General features: G+C 44.3%; 1 protein-coding gene across 4 annotated transcripts in view; it reads left to right on the top strand.

The window, feature by feature from the left end:
• The first annotated feature begins 523 nt into the window (after nt 1-523).
• Nucleotides 524-10,101, top strand: part of LOC125518717 (uncharacterized) — a 42,515-nt gene continuing 32,937 nt past the window's right edge. The window contains exons 1-5 of one of the 4 annotated variants that reach the window (XM_087534818.1): nt 681-1,158; nt 1,540-1,952; nt 2,162-2,316; nt 2,402-2,467; nt 2,667-4,276. The gene's annotated coding sequence lies outside the window, so the exon portion shown is untranslated. Of the gene's footprint in view, nt 1,953-2,161; nt 2,317-2,401; nt 2,468-2,666; nt 4,277-10,101 lie in introns of all 4 variants that reach the window. The other 3 variants (XM_087534819.1, XM_087534816.1, XM_087534817.1) reach the window with 3 other exon arrangements.

The following is a 10,101-nucleotide window of genomic DNA, read 5'->3' as shown; positions in this document are numbered from 1 at the left end:
ACCACCCACATCTGAAGGGGTGGCAAAGAGTTCATCACTCTGCGAGCTCTATACGAGAAAGGTGGCATAGAAGCCAGTCCATTTTGTTTCACATAAGAGGAGTTAGGATACGCATATGAATAAGCAGAGAAATTCTTCGAGGACTTATGAACATAATAATTAGAAGAATAATGCTCATATTCATAGCCCTTGGCTTTTCCCTCCGAAACAGAGTTGTTAGCATGATTATATTCATATTGTGACGCCCGGGTAATTAAGCTACAGTAATCCCTCCTTATGTTGCCATGTCATCGCAGTTAATTTGCTAAACCTCACTTTGATCCAGACCCGATTCAAATTCAAAGTTAAAATAAAGTCAAATTATTATTTCTTCAAAATGTAAATTTAAAATGTTTGACGGTTTGCAAATATTCTCTAAGTAATTAAAATGCCTTTAACCCAATTAAAATTGGACCAACATCAATTATATTGGGACCTTTCAATTTAAACAAAATGTGTAAATTGTTCAAAATAATTATAACTTTCTCGGCTAGTTCATTACACTGCCTAGCACTTATGTACCAAGTCTTATCTGTAACTAAAATCATTTACTTTTAAAATAAAGTGCAAAAGAGTAAAGAAAATAGAAAAGAAAATAGGAATAAAAGGAAACTAAAGAAAAGAGAAAAGAAACAAAAATCGGGGTCCATCCCACCCAATCGACGGTGGCCCAACCCACCTCCCCTTATCTCCCTCCTCTCGCTACAGGAGACGGGAGAGGGCGTGGCGGCCATCCCATGGCTGTGGCCGCCCCCAACCACGTGCGGTCATCGCCCCGGTCCCCTCGTGGATAAGAGCATCCCCAGAGCACCCTCGACCGAACCCTAGGCCATTCTTCCCCTTTTCCCTCGTCCTTGTCTTCCATCCCGAGGTCACCCGCGTGCGTCCATGGCCGTGCCGTCGACGTAGCCATGGCCACTGGCCACCATTCGCCGCTCCACCGTGTGTGGGAGGTTCGCGGACGACCACTACATCGTCTTCGTGCATCAAACTAAGTCGGACGCCTCCGCATCGACGGGATCGAGCTCGCCATCGAACTTCTGCGTCGATGGTCGCCTCTGTCGATTCGCCCTGCTCCGCCCCACCCCCGGCTTCCCCGAGCTCGTACACGACCTCCCAGTGAGCCCCGCCTGTTTCCCCTTCATTTCCCCCTTGTTCCTCGTCTCGATTCGTCGCCATAGATGCCCCCGCGCGTCGCTGTCCATGGCGGACGGAGCCCGGCTCCCCGCGCCCGCTCCTGTGTGTTGCCGCCGCCGCCGCGCAGCCCCGCTGCCTGCTGCTCGCCTCTGCCCGCCGCTCCCTGCTGCCCCCAAAGCCACAGCCGCACGCGCTGCCACCCGCGTTGCCGCCACACTGCTGCTCTCCGGTCGCCGTGCGCGTCTGCACGGTCGCTCGTTGCCTCCTCACAAGCAGGGGCGGAGCTGGGCCCCGGGCACCCAGGGCCCAGGCCCGGGGCGTGGAATTTTTACTAGCCTATTATATATGTATAATTTTCTGCAGGCCCGGGGTGCAGCCCAGTAAAACGAAGACCCAGAGCGGCATTTGCTGTCTCAGCTCGTGAAACAGACGCACGAGGATGAGGAGACTTCCCTCGACAAAAAAAAAGAGCACGAGGAGATCTCCAACTCACGCACGGACGCGGCAGGAAAATAGCAAACCGACGGACCCACGCACATTACGAATCTTCAGGAGACGCCAGCGATCGCGAGGCCGCCGCCGATCTAACGCGCACGCGACGCACGTCCAGACTCCAGCGTTCCAGCGAACACAAGATCAATCTGGCAGAAGTATAGAGTCCAGACTCCAGCGCTCACGCCGGCCTCCGGCGCCGCCGTCTCGGCTACTGCTGGGCAGCCTTCCTGTGCGCAGTCCGCTGTTCGCCCAATCTGCCGCTTCTTGACTGCTGTACCTTGGTAATTTTTTTATGCTTTCCCGGTACCTTGACTGCTGTATCATGTTCTACAACGTCGGTGTGACATTTGTATATTTTACTGTGTGTCTATGTATCAGTGTATATAAACTGCTCTTAATTGCAATAATGTGTGTATGTGTATCAAGTCATATATCTAGTGTATTGTTGAACTCGAATTGATGTGATTGTCAATTTCATTTCATATTGTAGAAAAACAAGATGAAGAGATTTTTTTTCACCGGTGTCTGCAACGAGGGTGTCCACACCTATCATTTTAGATATATTTGCAAGTACTAACGATGATGATATTGTATATCGATTTCAATCATATATGTCTCGCAAAGGGCTTTTACCCCGTCGAAGTGGTAAGTTTTAGATTTGTATCAATGATAATTCTTTCACTTGATATCTAGCCTTCTCTTATGAAATTTTGCTTTTCATGTCTTCAAGGTGTTGGCTCTTCTTCCAGCGATGATGAGTTTAGGTGACGCACTGATGAAGCAAATCATTGATTTGGTACTTTTTTTATAACATAATGTTCTTTGTAGTGCTTGACATGTTTTATCTAATTTTTTGTACCATTAAGCATTGAGCTTAAATTCTAAATTTTTCGTTCATTTGAGCCATATTTTGTATGGGGTTTCTTTTATGGTAGCTAAGAGCCTTATGGACATTAAAAAAAAATTCTTGGGGCAAATTTTTTTTTTGGGCCCAGGGCTTGCTCCAATCCTGGCTCCGCCACTGCTCACAAGTGTACTGCTGCTGCTGAACGCCAGGCTGCTCTGCTCACTACTGCTGCCGCTGCGTGCTGCTCGTTACTCATGCCGCTGCTCACTACTACCTGCTGCTGCTCGCTTGCTACTACTACCATCTGCTCGCCAAGCCCTCTGTACATGGTCGTGCGTATGTCCGGCTGGGCTAATGGTCGGCCCTTGTTTAATTAGTCTAGGTTTAGTTTTTTTTTTAAAACTTCGATCACTTTATTGAATCATATAACTGTTACATCGTCCACCAACCCTTCTACAATAAAATCCGACGGTTCCTCGACCCATAGTGAGGGTGATGGACTCGCCAATCTAGCTAGATCGTGAGATACAGAATTTGCCTCTCTAGGGCAATGAGCAAGTGTGACCGAAGTATATCCTATTACGAGGGCCAAACAATCCGAATAAATCGCCGCTGCCCCTGAAGCCGTGAAGCCTCCATTCTGCATGATATTAATCACCTCGAGACAGTCCGACTCAACCACAAGCTTACAAATCCCCAATTGTTGCGCCAGTAGCAATCCATGTCGAAGTGCATAGGCTTCTGCCATCCCTGCATCTGCAACATGCTCCAGTTGTTCGTTGGACGCCGCAACGAATCCACCCTTGTGATCCCGTAGGACAGCACCAACAGCTCCCTGGAGGGAATGAGCCCTGAATGATGCGTCTACATTTAACTTCACAAAGCCTTCAAGTGGCTTTGTCCAACTATTTTTCCTCGGTTCGGCGCTTTTCTTCCTGGCCTTAAGATAATTAGTCTAGGTTTAGTTTAGTAGTAGTTTAGTGCTAATTTAGCCTATTTAGCTAATGACAAGTGGGTCCCATTTAATTAGATTAGATAGATCTTTTGGGAATTATTAAAACAGGGGCATGTGGCTGGCTGTTTAATTTTCTAAATAGGTATTAGGGGTAACTTTATATGCTAATTAGAGTATGTCTTGTGGGTCCCCTTGCTAAATCAACCTTTTTAGCACTTTGGTTAAAATATCAGTCTATGACAGGTGGACCCAGTCAACACATTGACCAGTCAACTGTTGAGTCAGTAGTTGACCATGCCCACATGTCAGCGGCTCCAAGCCACTGCTACGTACACTTAGTAATTAAATATTAATTTATTTTCGAATTAAAATAAATCCTAGAAATTCAGAAATCATTTAAACTTTGAAAAATCATATAAAATAATCCGTAACTCGGATGAAAATACTTTGTATATGAAAGTTGCTCAGAACGACGAGATGAATCCGGATGCGCAGCTTGTTCGTCCACCATGCAGGTCTAGCATAGCGAACACGCAACTTTCCCCCTCCGATTCATCTATCAAAAATGCGAAACACCGGGAATACTTTCCTAGATGTTTCCCCCCTTCGCCGGTAACGCCTATCCCTACGTTAGGTCACCCCTAGCACAATGTATTGTCGTATCTTGCTCTGTGTTACTTTTGATTGCTCTGTTATTTATTGTGTTCCCCCTCCGTACTCCTTTCCGGTAGACTCTGAGACCGCTGCCGATATCCGTGTGTTCGACTACATCGAAGATGACCCCTCCTTGCCAGAGCAACCAGGCAAGCCCCCCCCCCCTTGATCACCAGATATCGCCTACTCTCCTCTATACTGCTTGCATTAGAGTAGTGTAGCATGTTACTGCTTTCCGTTAATCTTATTCTGTTGTATAGCCTGTCATTGTTGCTACAACTGTTGATACCTTACTTGCAATCCTAAATGCTTAGTATAGGATGCTAGATTATCATCAGTGGCCCTACATTCTTGTCAGTCTACCATGCTATACTATCGGGTCATGATCACGGGTATATACTATACATACATACTATACATGTTGTGACTAAAGTCGGGTCGGCTCGTTGAGTACCCGCAAGTGATTCCGATGTTGGGGGCTGAAGGGGCAGATGGTTCCACCCAGGTAGTGGTGGGCCTGTGCCCCCGACGGCCCCCGACTGTTACTTTGTGGCGGAGTGACAGGGCAGGTGGAGACCACCTAGGTGAGAGGTGGGCCTGGCCTTGGTCGGCGTTCGCGGTTACTTCAAAATAACACGCTTAACGAGATCTGGGTATTTGATCTGAGTCTGGCTACTGGCCTATACGCACTAACCAACTACGCGGGAACAGTTATGGGCACTTGACGTCGTGGTATCAGCTGAAGCCTTCGTGACGCCAGCGACTAAGCGGCGCGCGCCGTGTTGGACTGGAACGCCTGCTCTTGTATAAGGGAGGCTAGGTCTGCTCACCGGCCGCGTACGCAACGTGCAGGTGTGCAATGGGCGATGGGCCCAGACCCCTGCGCCATATGATATAGACTGGCGTCCTGACCTCTCTGTTGTGCCTACGTAGGACTGCGACGTGTTGATCTTCCGAGACCGGGCATGACCCAGATAAGTGTGTCCGGACAAAGGGGATCGAGCGTGTTGGGAAATGTGATGCACCCCTGCAGGGAAGTTAATCTATTCGAATAGCCGTGATCTTCGGTAACAGGACGACTTGGAGTTGTACCTTGACCTTATGGCAACTAGAACCGGATACTTAATAAAATGCACCCTTCCAAGTGCCAGATACAACCGGTGGTCGCTCTTTCACAGGGCGACGAGGGGAGGATTATCGGTTAGGATTATGCTATGCGATGTTACTTGGTGAACTTACTATCTACTCTCTTTTTCTGCTGCAAGATGGAGGTTACCAGAAGCGTAGTCTTCGAAAGGACTAGCTATCCCCCTCTTATTCCGGTATTCTGCAGTTCAGTCCATATATTGATACCCTTAATCCATTTGATACCAATGAATACATATGTAGTGTAGCTCCTTGCTTGCGAGTCTTTTGGATGAGTACTCACGGTTGCTTTGCTCCCCCTTTTCCCCCTTTCTATACTCGATTGCTGCGACCAGACGATGGAGCCCAGGAGCCAGACGCCACCGTCAACGACGACTCTTACTATGCTGGAGGTGCCTACTACTACGTGCAGCCCGCTGACGACGACCACGAGTAGTTTAGGAGGATCCCAGGCAGGAGGCATGCGCCTCTTTCGATCTGTATCCCTGTTTGTGCTAGCCTTCTTAAGGCAAACTTGTTTAACTTATGTCTGTACTCAGATATTGTTGCTTCCGCTGACTCGTCTATGATCGAGCTCTTGTATTCGAGCCCTCGAGGCCCCTGGCTTGTAATATGATGCTTGTATGACTTATTTTATTTATAGAGTTGTGTTGTGATATCTTCCCGCGAGTCCCTGATCTTGATCGTACACGTTTGCGTGTATGATTAGTGTACGGTCTAATCGGGGGCGTCACAAGTTGGTATCAGAGCCGATTGCCTGTAGAAATCCCCCTTCCACACTCCCTGGCCGAAGTCGAGTCTAGACATTACAAAACTTTTTACTAACCTCGTTGTGTGCCTTACGGGCCCACGTCGCCATTTGGGTGGTATTAGAATCTTTTACTCCTCGATCTTTACTCTGGGACTCTGATCTCTTTTCTATTCGGGCTAAATGATTTTACTAAATCTAACTCTAGGTTCTCGTAACTACTTCCTCCCGGAGAGCCACTCGATACAGGTGATCGCCTGATGCACTAGAAGATTTTGAAGTTACTCTCCGATGTTCCCTCGATACTTTGTGCCATCGCTTTTGCAATTCCCTTCCATCGATAAACCCGTATGGATAACCACGTATACTCGCCATTCTTACCTTAGTCCCCAGTTGCTCTTGTTATTATCCCGAAATACTCGTTGTTTCGAGAATCCTTGTGCCTACTGCCTTGCAGTTCCTTGTTACCTGAATGCACCTACAAATTAATCCTCACACACACCGAGGATTTGTTTCTCCCCAGTTGTTCATGTGTTTCACCGAAGTCTTCAAAATACTATTTGATCTTCCGAAAATCCTCAGCAGCTGATTGCTCTTGAAATTCTTGCTTGCTTGCATTATGGTTAATCCCATAAGTATAGTAATCTTATTGGCATCCTTTGCCACTATCATTTTGAGCCCATTGATTCAATAAGTGTGAATGCTTGCAATCCTCAACCAGATGCTAGAATTCATCCTTCCGACTCAGACACCATTTTAAACATGAGCTGGATCTCAACCAATCAAATTGTCGTTGATTGTACCCCTAAGGCTATTCATCTTATCCATCCCTAATCAGAGCATTGCTTCTGACCCCTTGTCTTGGAATTAATAATAACTTTGCATTTGAGCCTTGAATTAGTCAGTTGTTTCTAAAGTCTGATCTCCTTGCATTGTTTCTTCCTCTGGTTGAGTACCGATGCTCACATCAGATCCCTTGAGGACCACCGGATCCTTTATTGGATTATATCCGATAGCATCCTTCATATTCAATCACTTTGGAAGTTCTTTTTCCATTGGTAAATCCTAACCTCTGATTGACCAACCATGCTCTGCTTTCGAGCTTGTGTTATTACTCCGAAGTTTGTGGTATATGTTTCTAAGGTGCCCTCATGGGTTGAACCTACGCCTTTCCTAATCCGTGTGAACCCGAAAGATTTCACGGGTCATACTTATCTGGTATTGCACCAGGTAAAATTTTCAACAACTAATGTAATTTACAAAATACGAGAGGTGAATGAAAGGTTATGCTTTGAACAAGTGGGAGTCGACCTTGAACCATGTGTTCATGCCCATCGACACGATGTATACCTTATCATGGAAGCTTCTTGCAAAACTTGTAGTCAGTTGGATAATTCTTTCGGTGTCTTTAAATTGGATCCCTTGCAGCTATGGTTTCGACCATATTGATATTCCTTGATTCCTTTTCTCGGACAAGTTAAAGCACTTGTCTTCTGTAGATCAATACATCTCCGCAACCCCTATGTCAATCTACTTTTGAGTAATACCCTCCATTATCTCGAGAATATCAAAGAACTGTGTTGCTTCCAATGAGTCTTCATCTAGTCTTGCTTCTCACCGATTTCAGATTTCCCCGGGTTATGAGTTATTTCACTCAAGAACACCGATAAGTGAATCGATTCCGCACTCTGATTCAACAACTCTAAGTAATTTTTAGAGAGAAGTGCATATTACACCCCTCAGCTCTAGCCCTAGTCTAATATACAACCCCCAACTCCAATACCATCTAGTTTACACCCCCAACTCTCAAAACCAGGCGGAATTCAACCCTCCCCTCCTCGATGACCGGTTTTGACCTGTTGACTTGGTGAACAGTAAATTCAAAAGAAATATTTTTTTAAAAAAATTACGTTTTTTCACCGGTTGAACAGTAAAATTTTAAAAAGTTCTAAATAAATAATAATAAAATAATTTTGATTTTTTAAAATGTTGATTTTTTGTCCGGGTGAACAGTAAATTTCAGGAAAAAAAAGAAAACAAAAATTTCTGAATTATATTTGCATGAAACAGTTAACAGTTCGGGCTGTTATATTTTTTTTGTTGAGAGACCACTGAAATGTCCAAACAAGCTGAAAATTGTCACAGACATCACGCGCTGAAAAATCGTCTACGCAAAAATAATTCTTTTTTTGGAAAAAAGTATTTTTGGAATTTACTATTCACCAGGTAAAAAATCGAAACTGCTTGTTGAATTTTATTTCCAACTTTTTTTTGAATTTACTGTTCACTCATTGGAAAAACCAAAATATATTTTGATTTTTTTGTTATTGTTCACCCAGTCAACATGTCAAAACCGGTCAACTGGGTTAAAACCGGTCAACGGGGAGGGGAGGGTTGAATTCCGCCTGGTTTTGAGAGTTGGGGGGTGTAAAGTAGATGGTATTGGAGTTGAGTGGTGTATATTAGACTAGGGCTAGAGTTGAGGGGTGTAATATGCACTTCTCTCTAATTTTTATTGCTTACGATTTTAATAATCCTTCTAGTCATTCCTAGCCTTATCGGCTATATCATTATCGTGCAACTTTTTAACTGTGCTATCTGGTCCTTCTTTCCGAAGCACAATTTTCGACGATAAGCTAAGCTTACGTCGACTTTCCTCGTCATATCATTTCGCCTTGAACAACAAGCTTGATTCCAAGTTTGTGTCATATCCGTGGTTTCAATAACTTTTCGCTCCATCCTTCCTTTTGCTTGATGTCGTAGATGAGCGATTATATCTTCATGAAACCTCTCGACAAATGTGTCATGATTATCATCAACATTCCGAGCTTATCAAGGATATCAATTGAATTCATGATGAGAAATACCATCCATACCCTCGATGATTTGTGTTAACATCGACCACTCGATTGCCTTCCATTCAACACAAACTTGTTCGTGTTTTGTGTTATACCTTGGGATCCTTGCTATCCCGCATTTGTTCTTCTTTATCTTGGAGTATTACCATCTTTAATGTCAATAAAGTCGTGAGAATTTCTCCACCTCTTAAGAGTTCCTGGTATAATGATACTTCTCATCATCACCGTTAATTCTTGGACCCCGTGTCGATTCTAATTGGGACACAAACAACTGAACGGTACTATTTGGATTCTTCCCTTCTAGAAACCCTATTGCTTTGAAGTTAATGGTCAACATTCCATTCTTAGACCATTGGTTATCGAATCGCCATTCTAACATTGTTTGTGCTACCTAAGTCCGTATTTCGGGTGCACCATCAACCAATGTTTAATCGTGTATGTTTTCCTCGAGCATACCTCATTATATCAATTGATCTGACAAAAGCTATCTCCTTGTTCACATAAGTGTGGAAATCCATCTTTTGGAAATCTCGACGAATTGCCGTTGAGTTCATCAGCCACCTCCTCATTCTCTCCTTGATTTAATAATGAAATCATGATTCGTCCATAGTTCAGTTACCGAGAATCTTACAATGTCGTCTCGTCAATTTGTGTTGCACCTTTTCTTCTCAGGTATCTTGAGTTTGAGGTATCCTGACATCAATCAGAACTGAATCTCGGTCAGATATGATGGTTGGGACTTTTTCCAAAAGTTGTAACATTGGACTTTGTATATCCCAGTAAGGTGATATCATGCCTAGCGCACCGGGCCGGAGGACCCATTGTTTTGGTTTTCCTTTTTAGCAAGGTTATCCGTTCTTTCGTGAGAGAATTGTAACACTTATTCTATGGTTTGTTCCTGATGGATCCTTTGCATATCCAAAGTCTGACCTTTGCTTAAAGACCATGTCAACGCTATCTCGAAGCATGTATGTGGTACTCCGATTTTCAATATGAACATTTGAAGCACAATGCTAAAATTTCTTTATAAATTACCCCAAGCACCGTTGTATGGGTAATGTCATCAAATTTCTCTCCCTTTTCCTAAAGGGTTTTCTACGATATATCATGTCATGGATATCATACTCTGCTTGTCCTTGGGAAGGATATACCCTTGAAATATGTGTTTAAACACATTTTCCTTTCCATTGTTCTGTTTAATCTGATAATCATATTTTCCTTT

This window comes from Triticum urartu, chromosome 7A (genome assembly GCF_056163025.1).
Source record: "Triticum urartu cultivar PI428250 chromosome 7A, HENAU_Tu73, whole genome shotgun sequence".
Lineage (NCBI taxonomy): Eukaryota > Viridiplantae > Streptophyta > Magnoliopsida > Poales > Poaceae > Triticum > Triticum urartu.
The sequence above is the reverse complement of the archived record's forward strand: the minus strand, read 5'-3'. Positions and strand labels throughout refer to the sequence as shown.